Raw genomic sequence first — 26,945 nt, 5'->3', positions numbered from 1 at the left:
ACGAGTAATATAAGCCGACTGCTAGAGGACAGAGTGGGACTGGGTATCTACATTGAGAACCCTGGGGCTGAGATCTGTTTTAGGCTGCCTGACCATAATACGGTCCTGCAGATGTCCATTAATATCCGCCCCCTCTATTCAACCCAACCTGAACCCAATAAGGAAAGTCTTGTGGATACAGAAATTGAGCACATATGTAAAGCATATGTCGTGTAATAGCTCATTTCGTTCCATGTTTGGATTTAGAATGCTTGAATGGTATAAAATGTACCTACTACCGAAGGACGGTGAATATTTAGTTTTCATTCCTTTTGCAATACATCGAAATATACATGTTCAACACCTTGTCTTTATATATATATATATATATATATATATATATATATATATATATATATATATATATATATATATATATATATATAAATGAATTTGTGTTTGTTTGTCTGTGTGTGTGTTTTTACCGTATCGTTCCCAAAATCAAAGGTGACCCATAGGGACAACACGAATGAAAGATATTGGAGAGTAGAATACGAATATGATATAAAAAGTTGGGTTCAACTTTACAACGGGTCGCCGAACCCCAAAAACTGCTCCAAACAGACAAATTTAACGTACATATCAATATAGGATTTAAATGAAAGGTATTCGTGTGTAGACTACGAATATGACATACAAAATGAGGTCGAAGTTATTGATGGTCGCCCCATCCCCGATAAGCCCCCCCAAATGGGAATATGAAAGCTTGATGAAACTCAAATGAATGGCAGTTGAGAGCAGATTACGAATATGACATTAAACTTTGTGTCCAAGAATCTATGTGATGCTTTACCCCCATATACACGCCCTCCACCAAACGGCTGTATTCATCAATCATGACAATATGGGGTTAAATTAAAGGTATAAGGTTGTGGACTACGAATCTGATATCTTTATTCTGCTCATAAATCTAGCGGACCATCTCACCCTAACCGTCCCAGCCATCTAATACACTTCAATTCGACGTGTAGTTCGATCGGGAAATTATGGGAATTATACGAGAGGTCTATGACAGTAGAGTTTGAATTTAATGTCGATATAAGGATTTAAGTATCTGGGTCACGTCCTGCCGTTTAGCCGCACATGTAGATCTCGACATTAAAGGACTCAAATAAATTGTCTTTTGGGTCTTAGCGTTGGGGGGACCGACCCTCTCCTCCCAATAAAAACAAAACACCAATCTGCCATGTAGGGCGACCGAGAATATATTGTGTTGTGACGTGGCAATCGCCTATCCAAAAACAAAATAATTAAAAATAACAAATCAAGGCCGATCAGGATAGAATAGGACAGCAATAAAAAGCCTTTGCTAGAAGAGTGCACTTTTTACCCTCAAATTGGGATAGACCCAGGAGGACCTGCGGTATACCAAGTGGTATCTTTGAAATATGATTTTGAAAGTAGGAAAACAATAAAAAAATTAATTAGCGTGAATCTGAACAGGACCCGTAGCCCTGAATATCTTGATCGCCACCTTCAAAAGGCTTGTCATTATAGGGCTCAAACAAAATCCTGCTCTAGCACGATGCTCATTATTTCAGTACCGTCACGTAAACTCCCTTCAAACCGACAATATTTGCTATGGCAATAAGGGCTCAAATAATAGGTATTTGGTATTGGAAAACGAATTTGATATCTAATTTTGGGGCCAAATTTTTGGGGGTCGTCTCACTCCATAAACTCCCCCTAAACCAATTGCAATTGCGGCATTTTTGTGGATTATGGCAATAGGGGTTAAAGACTAATATCCGTTTTATGGTCAAGTGTTTAAGGGACGACTCATCTCATAAACTCTTTTCGAACCACACATATACCGACTACAGCAATATGTACCCCAAATGTGGATTTTGGGAGTAAAGTATGAACCTGAAAACCACTTTCGGGGCAAAGGGTTTGCCTACTCCAATCCACCACCTAATCAAGAGTATGAAGTAGATAAAACATCCTAACTTTAATGGGCGGAGCCACCCTTACCTAATTTTCAAAAGCGCCAGATCTCGGAGATGGATTTACACGAAATTTAGTACGTTTATAATTACTCAAAAACAGAAATTTGGTATAATTGTTTAAGGTGGGATGTCTAGGGCGGTCGCCCCAAGCCCGCCAAGTAGAAATTTAAACCAATAATGGCAAAATTAAAGATATTTGAGAATAGAGCACAAATTTGTCACACCCGACATATTTACCAGCCATAGCAATATAAGGCTCAAATGGAAGAAATTTGGTATTAGAACACCAATATCCACACTTTGGGGCGAAATATCTGAAATATCTTGCACCCCCTAACAGGACTTTTTTCCTCACCGTGTCAGTATAGGGCTCAGATAAAATAAGAGAGTGAAAGAAAGCACAGCGTAGCGGGCCCTGTCCAGCTAGTCTTCTTCTTCTTCTATATAAAAATTAATTTGTGTTTGTTTGTATGTATGTTCCGTATAGAATCAATAACGGCTGAACTGTTAATAACTCATCTTAAAACATCCGCCGAGGTGCATCAAAATGGGTTCAGAATTGGATATAACTTCCACTTTGTACTTATAGAGTAGGTGTAGGGTATTATAAAGTCGGCACCGACCGACTTTTGCCTTTTCTTAATTCGGATTTATGATTATACCTTTAAATCAGTACCGTAATTTATAAGATATTTTTTTGTAAAGTCATAAATAAAATAAAATAAAAAAGATGTAATGCCTACACATTTTAAATCATTACATACGAAATAACATAACACAACAATTAATCTCGTTTGTTATTATTTCGGATAGTTCTTGTAGGTTAGGTTTAAGTGGCAGTCTGCCATCATACGCACCTAGACGTTTTCGTCCATTGTGATACCACAGGAGCAGAAGAAGGAAGATGCCTTCCAGTTCCTACCGTTGAACCATCCAGATCGCTTTAAAAAGCCCAATAACTTGCGAATGTTCACATCCGCTAAATCGCAAAGAAATCTAAAGTGGAACTCCTTCTAATTGCAAGTGCGGGACACACACACAGAAGGTGTTCTATAGTCTCTTCTTACTCGATGTCCCTACAGCTTCTGCAAAAGTCGTTGCTGGCAACCTTCAGTCTGTGAGCATGTTTTCCGATTAGATAGTGATCTGTCATGACGGACACAATGACTGAGACGTCTGTTCTAGCCAATGACAGCAAAGCAGTAGACCTCTTTAAGTCTAGATGAGCCCACATAATTTTGGAATGCTCACAGCCCCGTCTTTGCGACTATCTAGCATTCGTAGCCTTTCAGGCCTGGTCCTGAAAACTTAGCTTACATGTCGCTAGAGGTATATCCGCATATTCCAGTGTCCCTGGAGTGTGTAAGGTAGTTCCTAGTCTCGCAAACTCGTCCGCTTTAGAATTCTCTGGGTATCTCTGTGGCCCAGCACCAAGAACAGGTGAATTTTGAACTGTTTAGCCATCTCGTTGAGAGATCTGCGACAGTCGAGGTCGGGTTTTGTGTTCAGAAATACATTTTCCAGGGATTTAATGTCTGCCTGGCTGTCTGAGAAGATATTTATGCCAATTGTCGTAACGACATTATATCTTAGACATTCCACCACTCTCTGCTTGATACACATTGCAGTGGTCGGGTAGGTTCATGTATTTCGGTAGTTCATGTAATCGCGGTTAATTAATTAAAATATTTTTTTTCGTAATTAATTCCGGGTAATTGATTCACGGTTTATCGATACTAAACTGAGTTAACCCTCACCTTTAACCTAATTTCCAGAAACGCCCGATCTCGGAGATGGATGGTGCGATTTAAGCAAAATTTTGTGTGCTCTCATATACTACACTAAAAATTAAAATTTGGTATCCAATTTTCGGATGGGGAGGCCGCCCCACCCTAAAACATATCAAACATATATTTTGACCAATCACGACAATATGGAACTCAATTGAAAAGTATTTAGGAAAAGAAAACGTATCTGGCATCCAATTGTCGGACCAAGTATTAGGGGGACCACCCCAACCTCCAAAACACCCCTAATCGGACATATTTACCCACCATGGCAATATGGGACTCAAATGAAAGGTATTTACGAGTAGAATACGAATTTGATATCCAAATGTGGGTCCAAGTATTTGGGAGGCCGTTTCTCCTCAAAAACATTCCCCAGAGAAGACAAATTTACGACCATAGCAATACGGGGCTCAAATGAAAGGTCTTTGGGAGTATAGCACGAATTTGATATCAATATTCGGGAAAGTGTCTGTGGGACCACCCCACCACCACAACACCACCCAAATAGGACGTATTTGCTGACTTATGCAATATGAGGCTCAAATAAATGGGGTTTTAGAGTAGATCACGAATCTAATATATATTTTCAAGGTCAACTCACTGAGAGGCCGCCCATCCCCCAAGCCGGTCATATTTGCCGAATATGGAAATATGGGGCTCAAATTAAAGGTATCTAGGACTAGACCACGTATCTGATATCAACATTAGGGGCCAACTGTCTAGCGGACGTCCCACCACCATAACAACCCCCAAATAGGACGTATTTGCTCACTCAGACAATTTGGGTCTAAGGGAGAGTGGAGCTAATTATTTATAGTTTTTAGGACCAATACCCAAAACCGGACATATTTGCTAACTTTTGCAATAAGGAGTTTAAATGAGATTTGAAAACGAATTTGATATCCAATTTTGAGGCCAATTGCAATATGGGGTTCAAATAAATGATATATAGATATATGAGAATAGAGCACGTTGCTGATATATTTTCCGGGCTTAGTGTTATGGCGACCACCCCAATCCCCAAAACACCCCTAAATCGGGCATATTTACCGACCATGTCAATGTGGAGCTTAAATGAAAGGTATTGGGAAGTAGAGCACGAAATTGATACCCACTTTCGGGACCAATTTTCTGGGGGCCTACCTCTTTCTCAAAATATTTTTTACTGATCATCGCAATATGGGGCTCAAATAAAGGTATTTGGGAGTAGAATACGAATTTGATATCTAAATTTTGGATCATGTATTTAGGGCATCACTCCTTCCCCAAAACACCCCCCAAAGGGTAAAAATTTTTCAACCATGCCAATATGTGGCTCTAATGAAAGGTATTTAAGATTAGAAAACGAATTTGATAACCTATTTGGGGCCATGTGTTTGGGGGACACCTCATCGTGTAAACTCCCCTAAACTAATAGCAATATGAGGCTTAAGTAGTTGAATGAAGAGCACGATGCTGATATTTTTTCAGGGCCAAGTATCTGGTATACCACCTCACCTACTAAAACACCCCTAAATCAGATATCATGAGAATATCGAGCTGAAATAAAGTATTTTGAGAACGGATTACACCTTACATCCAAACTTAAATTCGTAGACCAACAAAGCTCATATGGGATTCAGATAAAGAAACTTATATTGTTAAACTGTTTGTCAAGCGATATACTATTTTCGTAGCATGGTATTTCACAAAAAGCTCTTTAACCGTCGAAAATAAATATTCCTAGGAAAATTTTGTTCCATATAAAATAAAAAAAGGCGCAGCGGAGTTCCTCTATAAGAATAAAAATTAGGTTTACCAATAAGACAAAGATTCCTTTACTATAGGCGAAGTAGGTAAAGGGTTTGCAATAACTAAAGTTGATTGCGTTCAAAAATTCTTTATTCATTTGAGTGAAACTTAAAAAAATTTTTTATATATCATAAATACGTACGAAACGTTTTATAATTTTTTTTGCGTGTGGATGAACCAATTGCATTTTATTGCCAATTATGCAATGCAAACCATGTACTACAGCCTATGAAACTAATCATGAACTTGCGTTCAGAAAAGTACTTTGAACTTTCTCTATATCATGGATTCTTCTATAAATTAACAGACAAAATTTTGTTCATGGCAAAAAATTTTGTTTTTTTATTGTGATTTTGTAACACAATCTGTAGTTAAAGATTCATTACACCACCAATCCACATACGAATTGATTCCTATTTTAACATTCCCAACCATCAGTATAATAAAGGGTGATTTTTTTGAGGTTAGGATTTTCATGCATTAGTATTTGACAGATCACGTGGGATTGCAGACATGGTGTCAAAGAGAAAGATGCTCAGTATGCTTTGACATTTCATCATGAATAGACTTACTAACGAGCAACGCTTGCAAATCATTGAATTTTATTACCAAAATCAGTGTTCGGTTCGAAATGTGTTCATTCACCGTAACGTTGCGTCCAACAGCATCTTTGAAAAAATACGGTCCAATGATTCCACCAGCGTACAAACCACACCAAACAGTGCATTTTTCGGGATGCATGGGCAGTTCTTGAACGGCTTCTGGTTGCTCTTCACTCCAAATGCGGCAATTTTGCTTATTTACGTAGCCATTCAACCAGAAATGAGCCTCATCGCTGAACAAAATTTGTCAAAATTTGAACACATTTCGAACCGAACACTGATTTTGGTAATAAAATTCAATGATTTGCAAGCGTTGCTCGTTAGTAAGTCTATTCATGATGAAATGTCAAAGCATACTGAGCATCTTTCTCTTTGACACCATGTCTGAAATCCCACGTGATCTGTCAAATACTAATGCATGAAAATCCTAACCTCAAAAAAATCACCCTTTAAAATAAATAATTGTTAAGTTCGAATTCAACTTAACGATGAAGCATATTTCATGAGTTGTGCGTTTGGGAAAATTCATTTGTGCGATGTAAACGTGTTATTTGTCGTGTTTAGCCTGTTAGGATTTGAGAACAGTCCATCACAACGTTGACACTGTTTGTGAAATTGTTAGGAAGTTCCAGAAAAAGTTTTCTTGTTTTTTTTTTATTCAATAGAATAACAAAAAAAAAAATCCAATGGGATTTGAGCACATACGTCATCTGCCTAGTAACCTGTGTTCATTTTATGAATATTGAATTTTTTACCAATTTAAATAATGAATATGCAACTATTGCTATCGTATTCATACATTTGATATACATTTTTGTTGTAAACAACAACGGTTCTTTGGTTATTTATCGCAGCCAACGTGTCCTACCACGAAAATGAGTATTTTCAAAGTATTCTGGAGCCATTTTTCTTTAGATTTAAAAATACCAGTAAATGGAATAGGTGCTGTCTAAAAATCCCTTATTTAAAATTGGACCTGAATAGCCTTGACATGGAATAGAGTAAACTCCAACTGATCCTGAGTCGGAGGAATACAGAAATCAGGGGTGGTCACGCTATACGCTCTGCGCCTTGTTGCACTTTGGGGGATTCTAGATCAAAGGTGTCGTTTAATTCAAACATTAAACTATTTGACATAATTTAAAAGAGTACAAAAATCTCTATCAAATGACATAGAAATATGAGCCCTGGTGGGTTTCCAGACATACTTTTTTTGGTTTTGATATGATTGTTTTTAAAAACTTTATGTTCAATGATCCAATACCTGATCCAATATCGCCTCTAGAAGGCGCAATTGTTATCCGATTTGGCTGACATTCTGCATATGATGTTTTGCTGTGACTTCTAACAACTCTGCTAACTATGGTCCAAATGGGTCCATAAACTGATATAGCTCCCATATAAACCCATCTTCCGCCTTCACTTCTTGAGTCTCTAGAGGGTGCAATTAGTAACCGATTTGACTGAAATTTTACTGATGATTTCTGTTATGACCTCCAACATCAGTACTAAAAATGATCCAAATCAGTCTATAAAATATTGTTTTTATTGGCACTGGTTCATTGTGCCATAATAACAAAAAGGGTGCGTTAAGACTCTGTCATTGTACGTAAGACCATAGGGTAACCTGTTTCTATTACAAAAAGAACACAAAAACGCCTTGTTTTTGAAAGTTAGGCAGAAAATGTGTTTTTTGCTTTGTAGTAGCATCTGACTGATTTCCTAGATCGCGATTAGTTTGGAACCACTCAAACTCGTTGGTAGGATTTGTCAAAACAGGTGTGTCTTCTAGGTTGAAACCATGCTCTTAGGAAATTTAATAAAATCAAAACTTGCAAAAACTAGCAGCCAATATTTTTACCTGGCATAGTTAACAACCCATTTACGCAAAGTAAACATATACTGAACTGAATCCATTTGAATCCCCCTTCCTTTTGTTTCACGCAAAATTGGATTTAATATCTAACAAGTGAAAGCGTGCTAAGTTCGGCCGGGCTGAATCTTGGGAACCCACCGCCGTGGATTCTGCAAAAAATTTATACAAAATGAATTTAGTTGAAGGGCATAATTTTATTCTAAAAACCGAACTTCTGTCAAACCAGCAAAAATTACAGCTCCAGGGAACCGAACAAGGATGATCGAGAGACCTCTTTACATGAGAGCTATATCAGGTTATAGACTGATTTGGACCGTGTTTGGCACAAATGTTGGAAGTCGCAACAAGGTACTATGTGCAAAGTTACAGCCAAATCGGCTGTAAGGGCTCAAGAAATCAAATCGGGAGATCGGTTTTATGTGAATCTGAACCGATACGGCCCATTTGCAGTCCCAACAACCTACATCAATATTAATTATCTGTGCAAAATGTCAAGTGGCTAAACGCGTTCGACCGTTATCGTGAGGCGGACCCTCCCCCTTACCAAAAACAGCTGAACCTATGGGAATTTTCACAGATGGTGAAAATAGAGACCCTCCCCCTTACCGTAATTTTCACAAACGCAAGATCTCGGGGATGGGTGGTGCGATCTAAGCGAAATTTTGTGTGCTCTCTTATAGAAACCTAAAAACAAAAATGTTGTATCCAAATTTCGGATGCGGTACCTGGGGGCCGCCCCACCCCCAAAACCTACAAAATATATACATAGGCCAATCAGGACAATATAAGACTCAAATTAAAGGTATTTAAGATTAGAAAACGTATCTGATATTCAATTGTCGGACCAAGCGTTTGGGGGATAACCCCAACCTCAATGGCAATATGGGACTCAAATGAAGGGTATTTTCGAGTAGAATACGAATTTGATATCCAAATGTGGGACCAAGTTTCTGGGGGTCCACCCCTTCCCCAAAACACCCCCCAAACATGACTTATTTACTGACCATGGCAAGCTATTTGAGTGTGGAATACGAATCTGATATCCAAATGTGGGACCAAACACTTGGGAGGTCGTTCCTCCCCAAAAAGAACAAATTTACGACCATAGCAATATGGGCTCAAATGGAAGGTCTTTGGGAGTATAGCACAAATTTGATATCAATATTCGGGAAAGTGTCTATGGGGCCACCCCACCCTCATAACACCACCCATATAGGAAGTATTTGCTGACCATTGCAATATGGTGCTCAAATAAGATGCATTATAAAGTAGAACACGAATATGAGATGTTCTTTCAAGGCCAAGTCAATGAGTGGCCGCCCCATCTCCCAAAACACCCCCAAACCGGTCATGTTTGTCGACTATGGAAATATGGAGCTCAAATGAAAGGTATTTGAGAGTAGACCACGAATCTGATATCAACATTCGGGACCAACTGTCTAGGTGACGTCCCACCACCACAACAACCCCCAAATAGGACGTATTTGCTCACCAAGAATGTTTGGGTCTTCAAGGCAGTGGAGCTCGATATTGGGGCCCATACCCCAAGCCGGACATATTTGCTGACTTTTGCAATAAGGGGTTTAAGGTATTTGAGATCAGAAAACGTATTTGATATCTAATTTCGAGGTCAATGCTAATATGTGATTCAAATAAATTATATATAGATACATGAGAATAGAGCACAATGCTGATATTGGGTTGCCCAAAAAGTAATTGCGGATTTTTCATATAGTCGGCGTTGACAAATTTTTTCACAGCTTATGACTCTGTAATTGCATTCTTTCTTCTGTCAGTTATCAGCTGTTACTTTTAGCTTGCTTTAGAAAAAAAGTGTAAAAAAAGTATATTTGATTAAAGTTCATTCTAAGTTTTGTTAAAAATGCATTTACTTTCTTTTAAAAAATCCGCAATTACTTTTTGGGCAACCCAATATATTTTTAGGGCTTAGTGTTTGGGGGACCACACCACTCCCCAAAACACCTATAAATCGGGCCTATTTACCGACCATGTCAATGTGGGGTTCATACGAAAGGCATTGGGGAGGAGAGCACGAAATTGATACCCACTTTCCGGATCAATTTTTTGGGCGTCTACCCCTTTCCTTAAGTAGACCACAAACAGAAAATATTTACTGACCACCGCAATATGGTATTTGGGAGTGGAATACAAATATCCAAATGTGGGACCGTGTTTTTGGGGCAAAGTTCTCTCCCCATAAGCCATCCAAAAGGTAAAAATTTGCCGACCATGCCAATATGTGGATCAAATGAAAGCTATTTCAGATTAGAAAACTCATTTGATAATCAATTTTGGGGCCAAGTGTTTGGGGGACGCCTCATCCTATAAACTCTACTTAAACCAATGGCAATATGGGGTTTAAATAAATGGTATTTTAGACAAGAGCACAGGGCCAGGTGTCTAGGGACCACCTCACCCCCGAACACACTGCTAAATTGGACATCATTAGAATATCGGGCGAAAATAAAGTTTTTTAGAATGACTTAAACCCTCCGGTCCAATATAGATCATATGGAATTCAGATAAAGGCACTTATATTGTTATACTGTTAGTCAAACGATATGCATATACCATTTTCGTAGTATGGTATTTCACTAAAAGCTGTTTAATTGTCGAAAAGAAATATTCAAAGGATAATTTTGTTCCATATAAATTAAAAGAAGGCGCAGCTGAGCGGTTCAGGTAGTCTTATTATAAAGTTACTTTTTTATTTATTTTGCTGTCAGCTACTTGACTTGAAAAAGGCTGTGCGAATATTAGGATCAAAACAAACAAGTAAAAAATCCGGTGAAAAATGCATACCTTATGCCCCATAGCAGCTATATCGAAATATGCTCCGATTTGGACCAAATGCTAATAGGTACAAAACATTGTTCAATTTTGTATAACTAAATATTGGTCTTTTTAGTAGCTATATCTAAAAATAAAAATGTCGAAGAGCTTGTTCAATTGTGTATAACAAAATATTATTATTTTTGGTAGCTATAACTAAAAATAAAAATGTCTAACCGAACTCACTGTTCCAAATTTCGGCGACATCGGAAAATAAATGCGCCTTTTATGGACCCAAAACCTTAAATCGAGAAATCTGTCTATATCGCAGCTATATCCAAATCTGGACCGATCTTGGCCAAATCAAAGAAAGATGTTGAAGGTTCTAACACAACTCACGGATCTGAACCAAATTCAAATCGGACATCGAAGGCCATAACACAACTCACTGTCCCAAAATTTCGGCGACATCGGACAATAAATGCGCTTTTTATAGCCCATAACCTCAAATCGAGAGATCGGTCTATATGGCAGCTTTATCCAAATCTGCATCGATCTGTGCCATATTGTAGAGGTATATCGAGGGGCTTAACCTAACTCACTGTCCCAAATTTCGGCGACATTCGACATTTAATGCGCCTTTTATGGGCCCAAATCTGGACCGATCTGGGCCAAATTGAGGAAGGGTACCGAAGGGCCTAACACTACACACTGTCCCAAATGTTGGCAAAATCGGACAATAAATGCGCCTTTTATGGGCGCGAGACCTTAAATCGCGAGATCGGTCTATATGGCAGCTATATCCAAATCTGAACCAATCTGGGCCAAATTGAAGAAGGGTATCGAAGGGCCTAATACAACTTACTGTCCCAAATTTCAGCAAAATCGGATAACAAATGTGGCTTTTACGGGCCAAAGACAGTAAATCGGCGGGTCGATCTATTATTATTATTATTTATTAATAGATTGAATTCAAATTACAATTCAAGAATAGTATTTCATAAAGTTCTTAAATACAATCTATGTTAGGCTTAGCAAAAATGCTGTTAGCCGTAATACAATGCTTATCACTAAATTGTTGTTTGTTTCTATATGTTTCTTGCTTTTTCTTTTTCCATTTTGGTCGATCTATATGGCAGCTATATGAAGATATAGTCCGATATAGCCCATCTTCGAACTTAACCAACAAAGAAAGACTGTGCAAAATTTCAGCTCAATATCTCTATTTTTAAAGACTGTAGCGTGATTTCAAGAGACAGACGGACGGACATGGCTAGACCGTCTTAGATTTTTACGCTGATCAAGAATATATATACTTTATAACGTCGAAATGGATGGATATGGAGATTTCGATGTGTTGCAAACGGAATGACAAAATCAATATATACCCCCATCCTTCGGTGGTGGGTATTAAAATAAAAAAACCGCTCAGACCCAGATTAAAGAAACGAGTGAAGGCGTGTCAAGTTCGGTCGGGCCGAATCTTACATACCCTCCACCACCTCTTTATAGACAAACAGAATAATGGATAAGAATTTCTATGCTATTGGAGCTATATCAGATTATGAACCGATTCGAACCATACCAGACACGAATGTTGAAGGACATAGGAGATGTCATTGTGCCAAATTTCAGTCAACTCAGATAAGAACTGCGCTCTCGTGAGGCCCAAAAAGCATAATCGAGAGATTGGTTTATATGGGAGCTCTATCAGGGTTTTAACCGATTCAGAATATACTTTGCACGTTGGAGATTATAGGAGAAGTCGTTGTGCAAAATTTCATCTAAATCGAATAAGAATTACGCATTCTAGAGGCTCAAGAAGTATAATTAGGAAATCGGTTTATATGGGAGCTATATCTAATCATGAACCGATTTTGCCCATTTACAACCCCAACCGACCTAAATTAATAAAAAGTTTTCGTGGAAGCTATCAAGCAGCGTGCTTTCGACAGGCAGACGGACATAGCTTAATCGACTCAAATGACGATCAAATGACTTTATGGGTCCTTAGACGAATATTTCGAGCTGTTACAAACGGAATGACGAAAATTAGTGGACGAATTCTTCATTTGAAAATTTCGCTAAACCGACGCTAGATTGGGCACAACGGCCACAGTGCGTTGCGTGTAGCGGACATGTGTTATGCTTCAAGTTCACAACCAGTCGTCAGACTAACGAATGAGCAAGAGACGGATAAGCCAGAGATATGCGTAGTTCGTCCCCAGCCTTTAAGTAAAGGTGGTGTTTCCGATTTAGATTCAGACAGTGTCAATGAAACAGTCATCACAGCCGAGTCGAGAGATCAGGTCTGCGGTAAGCTCACAAGAAGAACGAGAAATCAATCCGAGCAGAACAAACGAGACTGAGGAGTATGCACCGGTACACAGTGGGAAGAACCGAAAAAAAAAAAATAGTAAAAAATATGCCGTGTGACAACGGCATCTTTGACATTTAGAATGGTTAGAGCTGAGGTCTTAGCGAGGACCCCAAAGTTGGTCACTTCGGTATTTCGAAAATCTGTTGAGGTGCCAGATCTTCGAGCGTATGTGCAGGATCCTGGTAGGAATAGAACTGATATTCCAAGCACTTCTACGGAAGCTGGAAAGAGGAATCAGATCTCCCGAAGAGCAGAAAAATGCTTAGACGCGAAAAAGGAAACGAGCTCCCGATTTCAAGTACTCTAGGAAGACCAAGCCAGCCCTCCTGCAATGTAAACACCAGACAGTGTCCTGCGGAGAGGGACAAAATCAGAACAGAAACGAAGGAAGCGCGCACGGACCCTGAGTCTTCAATTAATACTGTGACTTTCAAAAGGATGCCACAGCCATCACGGAAAGGGAAGAAGGTCGCTGAAAAAGGAAATGAGCCACCCTCTTACGCCAGAGTGGCACAACAGAGATGAGATGACTTATGCAGTCATCGATATCAGCAGTGCATCCGGTAGGATTCCACCAGATCATCGGTCCCAAGTTAAGCATCTGGTAAACGAACGGGTTTTCGAACATGCGTTGATCTCTGAAGGGAGTCCACCCATTCAAATCATGAGCTGTGAGTATAGAGGGGACATCTTAACGGTAAGTTTTGCTTCATCAGAATGTATTGATACCGACAAAAAGCTCGTTGGAAGTATCCACACTCCTTGGGGCACAAAGCTCGCCCTTGTGAAAAAGATGGACATTCCCCAGCTTAAATAGGCGGCCGTCTTCATGAAGGGTGAGGCCGGCAAATTCGCAACGGGCCGCATGATAAGTAAAACAAAGATTTGGTCGTGGAGAAATGGGAGGTCTTTCACAGGGATCAATGCCCACCACAAGGTGGGCCTTAGTCCCGTAGCATGGCGTACTACGGGACTAAGGCCGAATTTTTCATGATTGGGAAGATCAGGATAGGCAAATATCCTCATATTGAGCCATCAGGCAGGGCAATGGCAGGACACTTAATACCGCCTTACGACGACAACGAAACAACAACCGACTCTCTCAATATTGGGAAGAACAGGAGAAGCAAAGATCCTAATACAAAAAAATCAGCCAGTGCAGGGACGAGAGACTCAACACAGCCAACGAACAATGACCCGAAATTAAACCATCACCGACTTTCTCAAGATTCGGAAGACTACTACAGGCAAAGATACTTATATTGGAACATCATGCAGTGCAGTGACGGAAAAGGTCAATGCAGCCTAACGAAGACGATGGAACCATTACTGACTTTATAAAGATTCGGAAGACTGGGATAGGCAAAGAAACTAATACGATAACATCAGGCAGTGCAGTGACAGGAAAATCAGAGAGCAGACGATGAGATCATCACCTTCTCCCAAGATGCCCATTTACTGGAGGACCAATGATTGAGGTAATCCAGATAAACCTCCACCGGAGCGAGACAGCTACACACGCTCTGATGGAGATAATCAACAAGGGTAAGATTCATATTGCCTTAATCCAGGAGCCATGGATGACCCGGAACAAAGTTTCTGGACTGAACTATATCAACTTCCAATAATTGTATGCTAACACTGGTATTTGTCCGAGGATCTGCATTATATATCATAAAAATTTAAATTATATATATTCCCCAAAGTTGTCAAAGTCGGGTGCAGCAGTCATGAGACAAGGAGACGGCGGAACATACCTGACATCACTTTATCTGACTTTCAACTATCCGACACCGCCACCTCCACGTGCGATGCGAACTCTAACCATATTTCGTGGCGCAATACCAACACTTAATATTGGCAACACCGCTGCCTTTGTTAATAGGATTATGGAGAAGATTTCAGATTAGGATTACGACTATAATAGTGGGCTCTTCCGAATATAGTAGTCTTAGAGATCCCAAATTCGACTTTCAACTAATCGATTAGTCGACTTGTTGTGTAAAAATGTCGAAAAGTAGAAGTCGACTTTTAATGATTAAAGAGTCGAATAATCGATTTTGAAGACGAATGATTAGCCGAAAAGAAAGCTGCACAGAGATACAAGTTTTGGGTTGCTAATGATGCTGCTAGCTAAGAAATTTTTTAATTTTTTCTGAGATGCATTTGGGTACATTGCTCTTAAGTGCTACGATTACATGCTCTTTGGTTTATTTTTGTAGCCATAAATATACTTTTTAAATTGAATAGTGATTTCAAAAATTTAAACGTTATTTAAAACGGAAGGCAAAACTTGGTGTTAACATAACATGGTTGAATCAATTTGTTGGAAATCAAATCCTTAATTATTTTCCATGCAACGCCCCTAAATTGGTTCGTGTCAGGTATTGTGTCCCCTACGTGACGGTATCAGTAACCCACGAAAGCCGTGCAATGACATAGTAAATGCTCCAAGGTCTCATCATCTTCAACGCACACCCTACACAAGCTATCACTTGCTGCACCGATTTAACATAAGTGAGCTCGTGGTCTTTTTTGTCCCGTTATCATACCAAAAGTTACACTGACCTCCTTCTTACTTCCTTTCAGTAATAGCCTCGTCTTCTCACGATCTGGATCTCTCCATAGAACTTCCCCATCCTACCGACCGCTGTTCCACAGGGTAACATGAGCATTCGTCGCCCACGCCCTTAACTTGGACTGCGTCGACCCGAGAGGCTTCGGGTTAACCAAGTATATTGACGGCAGTCCTCTGGCTATCACTGCCAAATCGTCTGCTTTCTCATTTCAAGTTTCTCCGCTATGGCTCGCACCCAAACGATGCGGATCGTCCCATCTTCAGATAAGCCGTTAATCTCCTTCTTACACTCCAAGGCTATTCGTGAACTTTACTTCCTGGTTGTGATTGCACTTATGTGCTGTTTTCCGTCCGTTCGACGTCCTCGGGTTAACACCACACCACCTCACGCATTGGGCGATCGCCCAGATCTCCGTCTGCAGGACCGTATTATGGTCAGACAGATCGCAGTCCCTGAGTTCTCAATGTAGACCCCAGGCCCACTCTGACGTCCTTCCTTCTCCCTTATATTTATGTCATGGGATACACAGTTTAGCCATCTACTCCTTAGCATATGGTTTATCCAGTCTCTAAGGACCCGATTTACCCGGTACTGGTATAAGGATTGGATTAGTGTGTCGGTCCGCGCATTGTTAAAAGCTCCCTCGATGTCAATGCATATCACCAATGTGTACGTTTTGGCATCGATGGATTCCTCTATTTTATGCACAACCTCGTGCAGGGCAGTCTCCACCGACCTTCTCTTGACATAGCCATGCTGTTTGTAATTGAGCAGTTTGCTGGATGTCATACTCTTTATCATGGTGTCCACAATACGTTCCATTGTTTTGAGTAGAAAGGACGTAAGGCTTATGAGTCTGTAGGCCTTTGGTGTCGCATAACTTGCCTTGCCGGGCTTAGGTATAAACACCGCCATTGCCTCCTGCCAGGCTTTCAGAGCATATGAAAGTCCTAGGCACGCTGTGAAAATTTTGGCCAGACGAGGCGCTAGATAGTCTGCCTCACTCTGTAGTAACGCTGGAAATATTCCATCAGGTCAGGGTGACTTAAAAAGTTTGAAGCACCTCAAGAATTCCCTCACCATAAATTCTGTAATTATATATAAGCCTTCGATCAACATCATTATTCCACAGTGCTGGTGTCTCCGCGTGGCCCGTCGTATCCTGTGGAAAACAGGGTATCATCAAAATCCTCAACATGTTCACCGTTGTCTCCGCTATCACCCTCATGTCGTCTACTAAAGTTTCAGTTTGGACATGGGTTTTTGAGAGAAATTTTTCAACTTGGCGGCGTCATTAAGCCTATCGACCTGTTCTCAGAAAATCTTCCCAAAGGCACGTTTTGCCGCTCTAGTAATATTATTGTATTTCTTGCGCTGTGTGTAATACCTATCCAAATATACTTTGCTTATTTACGACGTGCTTTGTTGAAAAGTCTGCGGACCTCTATCCCAATATTTCAATTCTCCCCGGTCATCAAGGGTTTTTTCTGAACTAATTTCCTTTCCCGAAGAGGACAACTATCTGCGAAAGACCCTATCAGTGCAGTCGTAATCCTGTTGACATTGTCGCTGATGTCTTCCATGTTTGAATAATCTAAATTATCTTGCCCAAATCTTCTTCTGAGCACTTTTCGGAAATTTGTCCAGTTGGTTTTCAACTTTTCGGTGCTGAAACCTAATGTAGCGATGGTCTGAGAAGGAATGCTCCATGGAGACCCTCCAATCCTGAACCTCATCTATTAGATTTTCTGAATATATTGTCACATCTAAAACTTTATCACTAATCTTATTATCAAAGGTAGCGATGTTGCAAATATTAAATGTTATTAGGTCGTTAGTATTCAAGAATTTTGACAAGGCTTAGCCCCGCTTATTAGAGTCGGTACTAGCCCACAAAACGTGGTGAGAGTTCGCATCTCACCCTATTAGTACCTCATTTGCCCTCTGTTTTGCATTGCTCACCAGCCGTTGCAGCTCCGAAGTAGGTGGCGATGTAGGAGAGTCGAAAGGCAGATAAAGTGATGTCACGTATGCTCAACTGTCTCTCTGACTCACCACTGTTACATCCAACGTTGACAACTCTGGGCAGTATATAAAATTTATTCCAACGATCCCAGCGTGTCCACAACAAAAAATTGTTAAATCAAAATTTTTCAAAAAACCTACTAAATTTCTTCCCAGCCTACAAAAATTGTTAATTAAATTAAAATACACTCAATATTAATGTAACAGATATTATCTACTTAACAATATACGATAATATAACCGGCCTCCCTGAACTTTGGATACCACGTGTTATCCAATTTTTTTTTTTTTTTTTGCGAACAAAAGAATTTTTTCCGGGAAATTGGTATATTTTGGGTAAGAATGTTGAGGGGGCCAAACCTACTCACTATTCCATTTTTTGTCAGTTGCAGGAAATAACAAAATCAGTTACAAAATGCGACTTGCATGGGCTCAAATCCCAAATGAGCAGATCGGTTTATATGGCAGCTATATCTAAATATAGTCCGATATCGACAATATTCGATTCGAATACCTGTAATTCATTGTTGTTGTGGGGTCCAAAATAGATATTTCAAAGTGTTGCAATGACTCAATGGAATGGATTCTATGGTATTGGGTATCAAAATGCAATTTCGATAAAAATCTACCAAAATCGAAATGAGCCGACCATCCGTACAAACATGTAAAATTGAAAGTAAATCCTACCAAAATGGGTAGAAAAAGGCTAAAACGGCAAAGCTGAGAATAACACTAAACAAGAGGCCAAATAGTTAGTAGGGCTTAGAAGTGAGTTCTGTTGTAAAAGTAAGTTAAAATAGTAATCAACATTAAATTACATTAATCAACATTAAATTGTCAAATTAAATTTGAAAATAAAATTATGTTTTATGTAGTTTTGTGTATCTTAAGTTGTTGTGTATATTATTTAAAATCATTGTATTCTCACGGCCGTGTTCACAAACCGTAATGAATAATGAAACTGTCAAATACACCTTTTTTAAATCTACAGCGGTCAAAAAAAGTATTCATCATTAGCAAAATTGATAATAAATTCACTTATTTTGGGTAATTGAAGAAAATTTAAAGTAAACAAATAATGCAGTTTTATGCCATAGTTTATTTTTCGTAATATGTTTTAAAATAAATTCAAAAAATACATTTAATTAGCGCAAAAAATGCAATTTTATATAATAACACCAAAAACAGAACAAAAAAAGTATTCATCATTGATGTGCTATCATCAAAGTCAAATTCAAATATTATTTGGGAATCCCCCTTTTCTGTTTTATTTAGTAAAGGAGGCTTTGCCCTTGACAGCAAATATTTAATTTCATTGAAAATATAGTTTTTGTCAAAATGGGTCGTAAGCAAAACGAGGTTTCTGATGAGGTAAAAGTTTTGATAATAAAACACCACAGGAATGGTTTAACTCAAAAAACTATCAGTGAAATATTAAATAGACCTCGATCTACTATACAATCCATCATTAGAAAGAGGACAAAAACGAAAACTGTTGACAATAAACCAAGATCTGGTCGACCAAAAGCACTTTCAGTTGGAGATGTGCGTTGGCTAGTGCGGCAAGTTCAGAAAACTCCGAAGACAAATGCGACCATTCTTCGTAAAAACACTATGGAATATTTAGGGAAGGAAGTTACTACACAAACAATTCGAAATACACTCAAAAGGCATAGTTACAGAGGAAGAACTGCTCGTAAGAAGCCCTTTATAAATAAAATAAACCGAGTGAAAAGGCTAAACTTCGCAAAAATGTATGTAAAACAGCCCGAATCATTTTGGAAAACAGTCATTTTTGCAGACGAGAGCAAGTTTAATCTTTTTGGGTGCGATGGAAAGGTCATAGTGTACAGAAAACCAAATACAGAGCTTGAAGAACGAAACACAGTTGCTACTGTAAAACATGGTGGAGGTGGTTTAATGGTTTGGGGGTGTATGGCGGCTTCAGGAGCGGGAAATCTTGAAATTATTAATGGAGTAATGGATCATAAGTATTACATTGACATTTTAAAGAGGAATTTAAAAGATAGTGCTGTAAAACTTGGGCTTGGTAATAACTTTCAATATTATCAAGATAATGACCCCAAACATTCTGCTTTAAATACCAAGATGTGGATGCTGTATAACTGCCCCAAAGTCATTAAAACTCCTCCTCAAAGTCCCGACTTGAACCCAATTGAACATCTTTGGGAACATCTCGAACGCAAATTGAGAAAGCGCAATTTTTCGAGCAAGAGTCAAATGCAACAGGTGATAATGGAGGAATGGACTAATATAGACCAAAATATAACCGCTAAATTAGTCCAATCGATGTCAAACCGTTTAAAAGAAGTTATAAGACGCGGTGGTCGAATAACAAAGTATTCATTTTTTTAAATTATGTTATTTATTTTTTTGTTTTTTTGCAATGATGAATACTTTTTTTGTTTAATTTTTTGTGTTCAGCTGTAAAATGGCCCTTTTCGTTCCAATAAATACTATTTTTTTCTTTAAAAACAATGAAATTGTGTACGTATATATCACACAAGCACTACTGCATCATTAGTTTAATATGTTTTTATTCCAATTGTCTTTTGTAGACTTATTAAAAAAAAAAACATTGAATGATGAATACTTTTTTTGACCGCTGTACATTAAGTTTTGTGAATACCGATGTTAGTGTCTTTTGCAATGCTGCCGATTCAGTATAATTGAACTTCAAATAAAGTTTTAATTATGTTCCCCTTCGAATTTCCAATTGGGACTTCTTCTCCAATATCGGTGATGGTCTTTAGATTCTAGAAAGTAAAATTTATCTGAAACTTTTTGCAATCTCTGAAGCTATGACCAAAATACTAGGGAGACCTCTATACTTTCTTGTCAGTTTTCAATTGTATTCGTAGTATTGGTAATGTTGTATTGTTCAATTCGAACCGGGGCGGCTCCACTGCAACTTATTGCACTCCCTAATACCATTAACTTGGCCCCTGTATTGCCATGGTCGTTAAATTAATTCTGTTTGGGGTAAATTTTGACGGTTGGATGTCTCCAGAAGTTAAATTTGCAGATCGGTTTATATGGGGGTTATTTCTATTGTATTTATAGGCCGTTTTGGATCTTACTTCCCATGCATGTTAGACGTCAAAACAAAACACTATATACATAAATGGAGCCAAACCGATAATAATTGCGTCAGCTATTATTATCGGACATCGGTAGGAATAGCACAACCCATTGTTCCAAATCTTATCGAAATCGCCCGGTAAATGCGACTTCAATTAGTTTTAGCCGCTTTTTCTATACAAGTCCGACCACCGTGCATTGGGGGCATGCAAAGGGAGCATGCGGACCGACACAATGATCCAAACCTTAGACCAGTACCGGGTTGGCAGGATCCTCAGACAAAAAATCAGCATGCCTATGTCCTTTAACGACAAGACACATTGGCGGCATGCATTGACATCGAGGGGCTTTAAAAAATATGAGGACCCACACACCGATCCTTGGAGCCTTAGAGACTGGATAAACCATACGCTAAGGAACAGGTGGATAAATTGAGGATCTCATGGCATAAATAAAAGGGAGAAAAGGCACAAGGTATGCCATAGGGGGGCATTTTATGGACACTATTATGAGTTGGCCGGGTCGTAGGTTCACAATGGGGCATGAATCGGAGGATAGTCCACTGGCTCTACAGGAGCTTGATTAGACCCATACTTACTTACGCTTCAGTTGTTTATTGGACTGCGATGGAGAAAAAGTGCAATGTTTGGATAATACAACATGTCCAGAGAACGTGTTGTCTTGGCATAGGCGAAGCGATGAGGATCACGCCCACTATGGCACTGGAGACTATTATAGATGTCCGACTCATTGACATGAAGTGTGAGGCAGCCACTGCGGCAATGATAATGGATAGAGGATAGGAGCAGGTTACAACATCGCGGTATAGTTGAGACGACGGTAGGAAGCTTGGAAGGAATGAGACGATGCTTGAGGTCGAGTACGAGGCACTGCTGCCAGTTTTGGTTTCAAGGAATGCTGGTATTACCATCTCGATGTTCATGCTACGTGGATGGATCAAAGCTAGAGGACAAAGTGGGCCTGGGGTCTGCATTGAGAACGCAGGAACTGTAATTTGTTTCCAAATGCCTGGCCATAATACGGTCCTTCAAGCAGAGATCCGGATTATAAACGAATGCGTGAGGTGGCGTGGTGTTAACGCGAGGAAGTTGAGTGCGAACATTTTAACGGACAGTAAAATGCGTCAGGGCATTAACAACTAGGACGAAAAAGTCAAGAGTGGTCTTGGAGTGTAAGAAGGAGATTAACACCTTCTCTGAGGATAAAATAATCCGCAATGTGTGTTTGTCGATCCATAGCTTAGTGAGAGAGAATGAAAAACAGATTTGGGAGTGAAGCCTAGAGGACTGCTGAAATAAAATTGGTTGAACCGAAGTTTTTCGGGTCGACGAAGTCCGAGTTAAGGGATTGGGCGACGAAAATTATTTGGGTAGATCCATACCATGAAAAGTTGAGGCTTTTACTGAATGGAAATAAGAAGAGGAATGAGGAAGATGATGAGACGTTGGAGCATATCTTTTGAAATTGCCCGGTTTTAGCGGCAAATAGCAAGCGGCACTTTGTTGGGGACACAATACCATAACGTGAACCGACTTAAGGGCGTGGTATCAAAAACAAACAAATAAATGTTGACCCCTGCACTTTTCGTTTAAATGATGTCGCTAAATTCTCGAACTTAATTTAAATCGATCGAAAATCCGATCTTGAATGAAAAGATGTCCGCTTAAAATTGGATCCAACTACTGCGGCATATGCTTATTTTTTGCACCATGTCTTTATAAGTCCTAAAGTTTTACTAATTTATTGGAGACAAAATAAGAAAATTCGGAAATACAAGGGATTTCTAGGTTATTGCAGTTGAAAATTTTTTCTATCTTTGTCAATTTTATTTGAGATTTAAATTTTCTTTGATTTATTTTGTTAACTAATGAATAATTTGTGTCCTCCTTAAAAATCATAATTTTGATAAAGAAAATTAATTTCAAATACGAGGGTTGCCTTTTATATGTCGGGATTAGAGAACAAAAAAACAAATATTAATCATCGAAAGTCGCTTTATTGTTTTTCAAATAATTCCTTATTAAAATCTATGTACTTTTGTATGCGTTTGATCCAATTGTCGAAGCACTTTTGCCACTCTGATTGAGGTATCTCCAAAACATGCATTCTGAACGCATCAACCGCTTTTTCAGGTGTCGAAAAACGCTGACCCCTCATTTAATTTTTTTACTTACGGGAAGCAAAAGAAGTCATTCGGTGCCAAGTCAGGACTATACGGCGGAGACTCACCAAATCGATGTTTTGAGTGCTCAAAAATGCAGTTGCTTCGTATTTTTGGAGCATTTCTTTCGACATCGACACAAGCCTTTCTTTGGGCGATTGACAAATTGTGTGGGATCCAACGCGAACAATGTTTTTGATGTTTATGCTAGTCCCACTAATGCCTAAGGTTGTCTCAATCTCACGATAGGTTACATGACGATCTTGCAATATCAGTTGGCACACAGCATTAATGGTTTTTGGAACAACAAATGATTTTACACGACCTTTACGATATTCGCCTTGGAGACAACTACGACCTCCGTTGAATTCACCATACCATCGATAAACACTGGTCCTTAATGGAGCTTCATCGCCAATAATTTGATTTAGTTCATCGATGTACTGCTGTTGAGTAAATCCACGTTGAATGTTGTAAAAAATAATCGCACGAAAATGTTGACGATTCAATTCAATTTTTTGGGTGAGATGAATCTTTTAAGTTACTGTAAACAACACAAATTGCGCTCGTATGACAAAACGTTCTGAGTACGTTTAACCTCAAAAATGTCAAGCTTTACGATAGAGCTGTCAGTTGGCAGATTGCAACACAGGGGATGTCCAATTCGGAAATAAAAAAGGTATTCCTTGTGTTCTCAAAGAGGAAAGCTTCCTAAGCTTTTTCATTCAACTAACCCAAGATACCCACTAATTGATGTTAAATGTCCTAGTGGCAATCGGATGTGTAATATAAAACTTGCTCTAATTCAAGCAAAACAACAAAACGTTTGGAATATCTTTGCGTCAAACAAATCTGCTTTATTTGGGAAGCACTATTTTTACAGTAATTGTGAACATTTCCCTCCACCATTAAACGTTAGTCGAGACTTTGCCACATTTTAATATTAAAGTCAATAGCAAAACATTTATGAACTGTGGTAAAGGATGACTCTTTAATGCAAAAGTTCAAAACATCTTTTATGCCAAAAAAAAATGCTTCGTTTACAGAAATAGATAATTGGTCACACGAAAATATTCCTTTTTTATACCCTCCACCATAGGATTTTGTCATTCTGTTTGTAACACCTCGAAATATGCGTCTAAGACCCCATAAAGTATATATATTCTTGATCGCCATGTCATTTTAAGTCGATCTAGCCTTGTCCGTCCGTCTGTCTATCGAAAACTCGCTAACTTCGAAGGAGTAAAGCTAGCCGCTTGAAATTTTGCACAAATACATTTTATTAGTGTAGGTCGGTTTTGTAAATGGGCCATATCGGTCCATGTTTTGATATAGGTGCGATATAAACCGATCTTAGGTCTTGACTTCTGGGGCCTCTAGAGGGATCAATTCCCGTCCGATTTGACTGAAATTTTGCACGAGGTGTTTTGTTATGACTTCCAACAACTGTGCTAGGTATGGTATATAACATGATATAGCTGCCATATAAACCCATCAGGGATCTTGATTTCTTGAGCCTCTAGAGGGCGCAATTCTCATCCGATTTGGAAGAAATTTTGTACAACGTTTTCTCTCATGATCTTCAACGTACATGTCTAATATGGTCTGAATTGACCAATAGCTTTATATAGCTCCCATATAAACCGATCTCCCAATTTTGCTTCTTGAGCCTTAACAATACACAATTCTTATCCGAATAAACTGAAATATTACACAATGACTTCAACAATGTTCAACATTCATTTATGGTATGAATCGGACTAGAACTTGATATAGCTCCAATTGCACAATAGTTCTTATTCAATATTCGTTGTTTGCCTAAAAAGAGATACTGCGAATAGAACTCGACAAATGCGATCCATGGTGGAGGGTATATAAGATTCGGCCCGGCCAAACTTGGCACGCTCTTACGTGTTTTATACTTTGTCTCTTCAAGAGAGTGTAGGTTAAAAAGGACTCTTGCTTTTTTTCTTTGGGTAAAGCTTTGCCTATTAGCATTCGCTCAGTTGGATGTAGAAGGGAAAAGTGCCTATTTTTCAAATTTTACTTTAGGAAAAAAAATTATCGTATTTACAACACCACAAAAATAGAACCTCGCAACAAAACGCCAGGCTGGAGGATGCAATATTTTTTGCAGCGCAGAGATTGGCTAACAATATTTTTTGCCATTAAGATATATCCATGTATTTATCACAAATTCTTGCAATTTTTTCGTAACCAATGTCCCAACGATTCTTATAAAAGAAGTTTAGCTTTCGAAAAGTTCTCTTATACTTACCTACTTTTAATGGCTATGACAGAATATTTGTTCCACTAGCCGAACGTGGAATAGCGTTCCAAGCGCCTTGATCTTCTGCGCTCATTCTAAAATCTATGACACCAAGTTTCGAGGTGTCTCCCACAACTTGATCTTTCCATCGGGCTTTTGGTCTTCCCGGTTTGCGTGTACCACCGTGTTTGCCTTCAAAAGACTTCTTTGCTGGAGCTTCTTCATCCATTCTGACAACATGACCTAGCCAACGCAGCCGTTGTATTTTGATGCGTGTAACTATGCTATCGTTATCATACAGCTCGTGGTTCATACGTCGCCTATATTCTCCGTTAGCGCAAACTGGTCCATATATTTTACGAAGAATCTTTCAAACACTGCCTCATCTGCTTTCACAAGTACCCATGCTTCAGAACCATATAACAGCACGGGTAGTATCAGTGTCTTGTAAAGTGTAGTCTTCGTCTGTCGAGAGGTGGCCTTGTTTCTAAACTGCTTACTTAGTCCAAAGTAGCATCTGTTTGCCAGTATTATTCTTCGCTTTATCTCAAAACTGGTGCCATTCGTTTCGGTTACGGCGGTGCCGAGGTAGATAAAGTTACTGACTATCTCAAATTTCTACGAGTAGCTCTCTGCTACTGAGCTATTGCCTGATAGGTTTCGACCCATGAGTTCCGTATTAATTACCTTAAATACGGTAGTGTGAATTGTGGAATTCCAAGAAAAAAAACGAAATATCTTTCGAAATAATTATTTTAAAATGTTACTTAATCAGAGTGATAATTTCGGGGCTTTACGTTGTGTTTATGAGTGAGTAAAATTTGTCATTTCATTTCTGATGTAATTCAAATAATTTATAATTAGATATTACTGATTATGGTTTGGAAACCATATTTATTATTAACTATAGTTTTTCAGATAAAATTTCAATTAAAATAATAAAATCAGAATTATGAGGAAATTCATTTAGAATTATGTCTTAGAGAAAATTTTGTTAAATTTTTGTGTCTTAGAAGAGTTTTTATTAAAAAAAATTTTTGGACAAAAGTCTCATAAAATCTTTATTTATGAAAAGAACATTTGTTGTTGTTGTTGTAGCAGTTTATTGTGTACTAACTTTCGTCTGTTTGATTCTGTTGAGTGTCAAGACCCAGGAACTCCGCGGCTAGGATGGGGTGCGTCCACAGGGATCTGGGTCTGAGTCGGGTGGGTCTGGCCGGGCAGTTAAACAGGTGACGTGTATCGTGCGGTCCCTGGTTACAATCGGGACATACATCTTGCACGTCGGCATCAATCCTAGCTCTGTGGGAATTGAGGCGGCTGCATCTGCCGGAACGTAATTGAGCCAGAACCACTCTGGTTTGCCGGGGGTGGTCGATTTCTTCGGGTGCAATGGGTGGTGGTCGTTCTCCAAGGACTACATTCACCCGGTAGCCAAATAACGCGTCTGCTACCGTGTCTGCATGAATGTTGTTCAGACCCGATTGATATGCCGCTTGATCTAGAGGTTCTCTCTTGTAGCGCTGGACCTCACGCTCTAGATCGTGTAGATCTACCTTAAGGCTTCT

The sequence above is a fragment of the Stomoxys calcitrans genome, chromosome 3 (assembly GCF_963082655.1).
Source record: "Stomoxys calcitrans chromosome 3, idStoCalc2.1, whole genome shotgun sequence".
Taxonomy (NCBI): domain Eukaryota; kingdom Metazoa; phylum Arthropoda; class Insecta; order Diptera; family Muscidae; genus Stomoxys; species Stomoxys calcitrans.
This window is presented reverse-complemented; position numbering follows the sequence as displayed.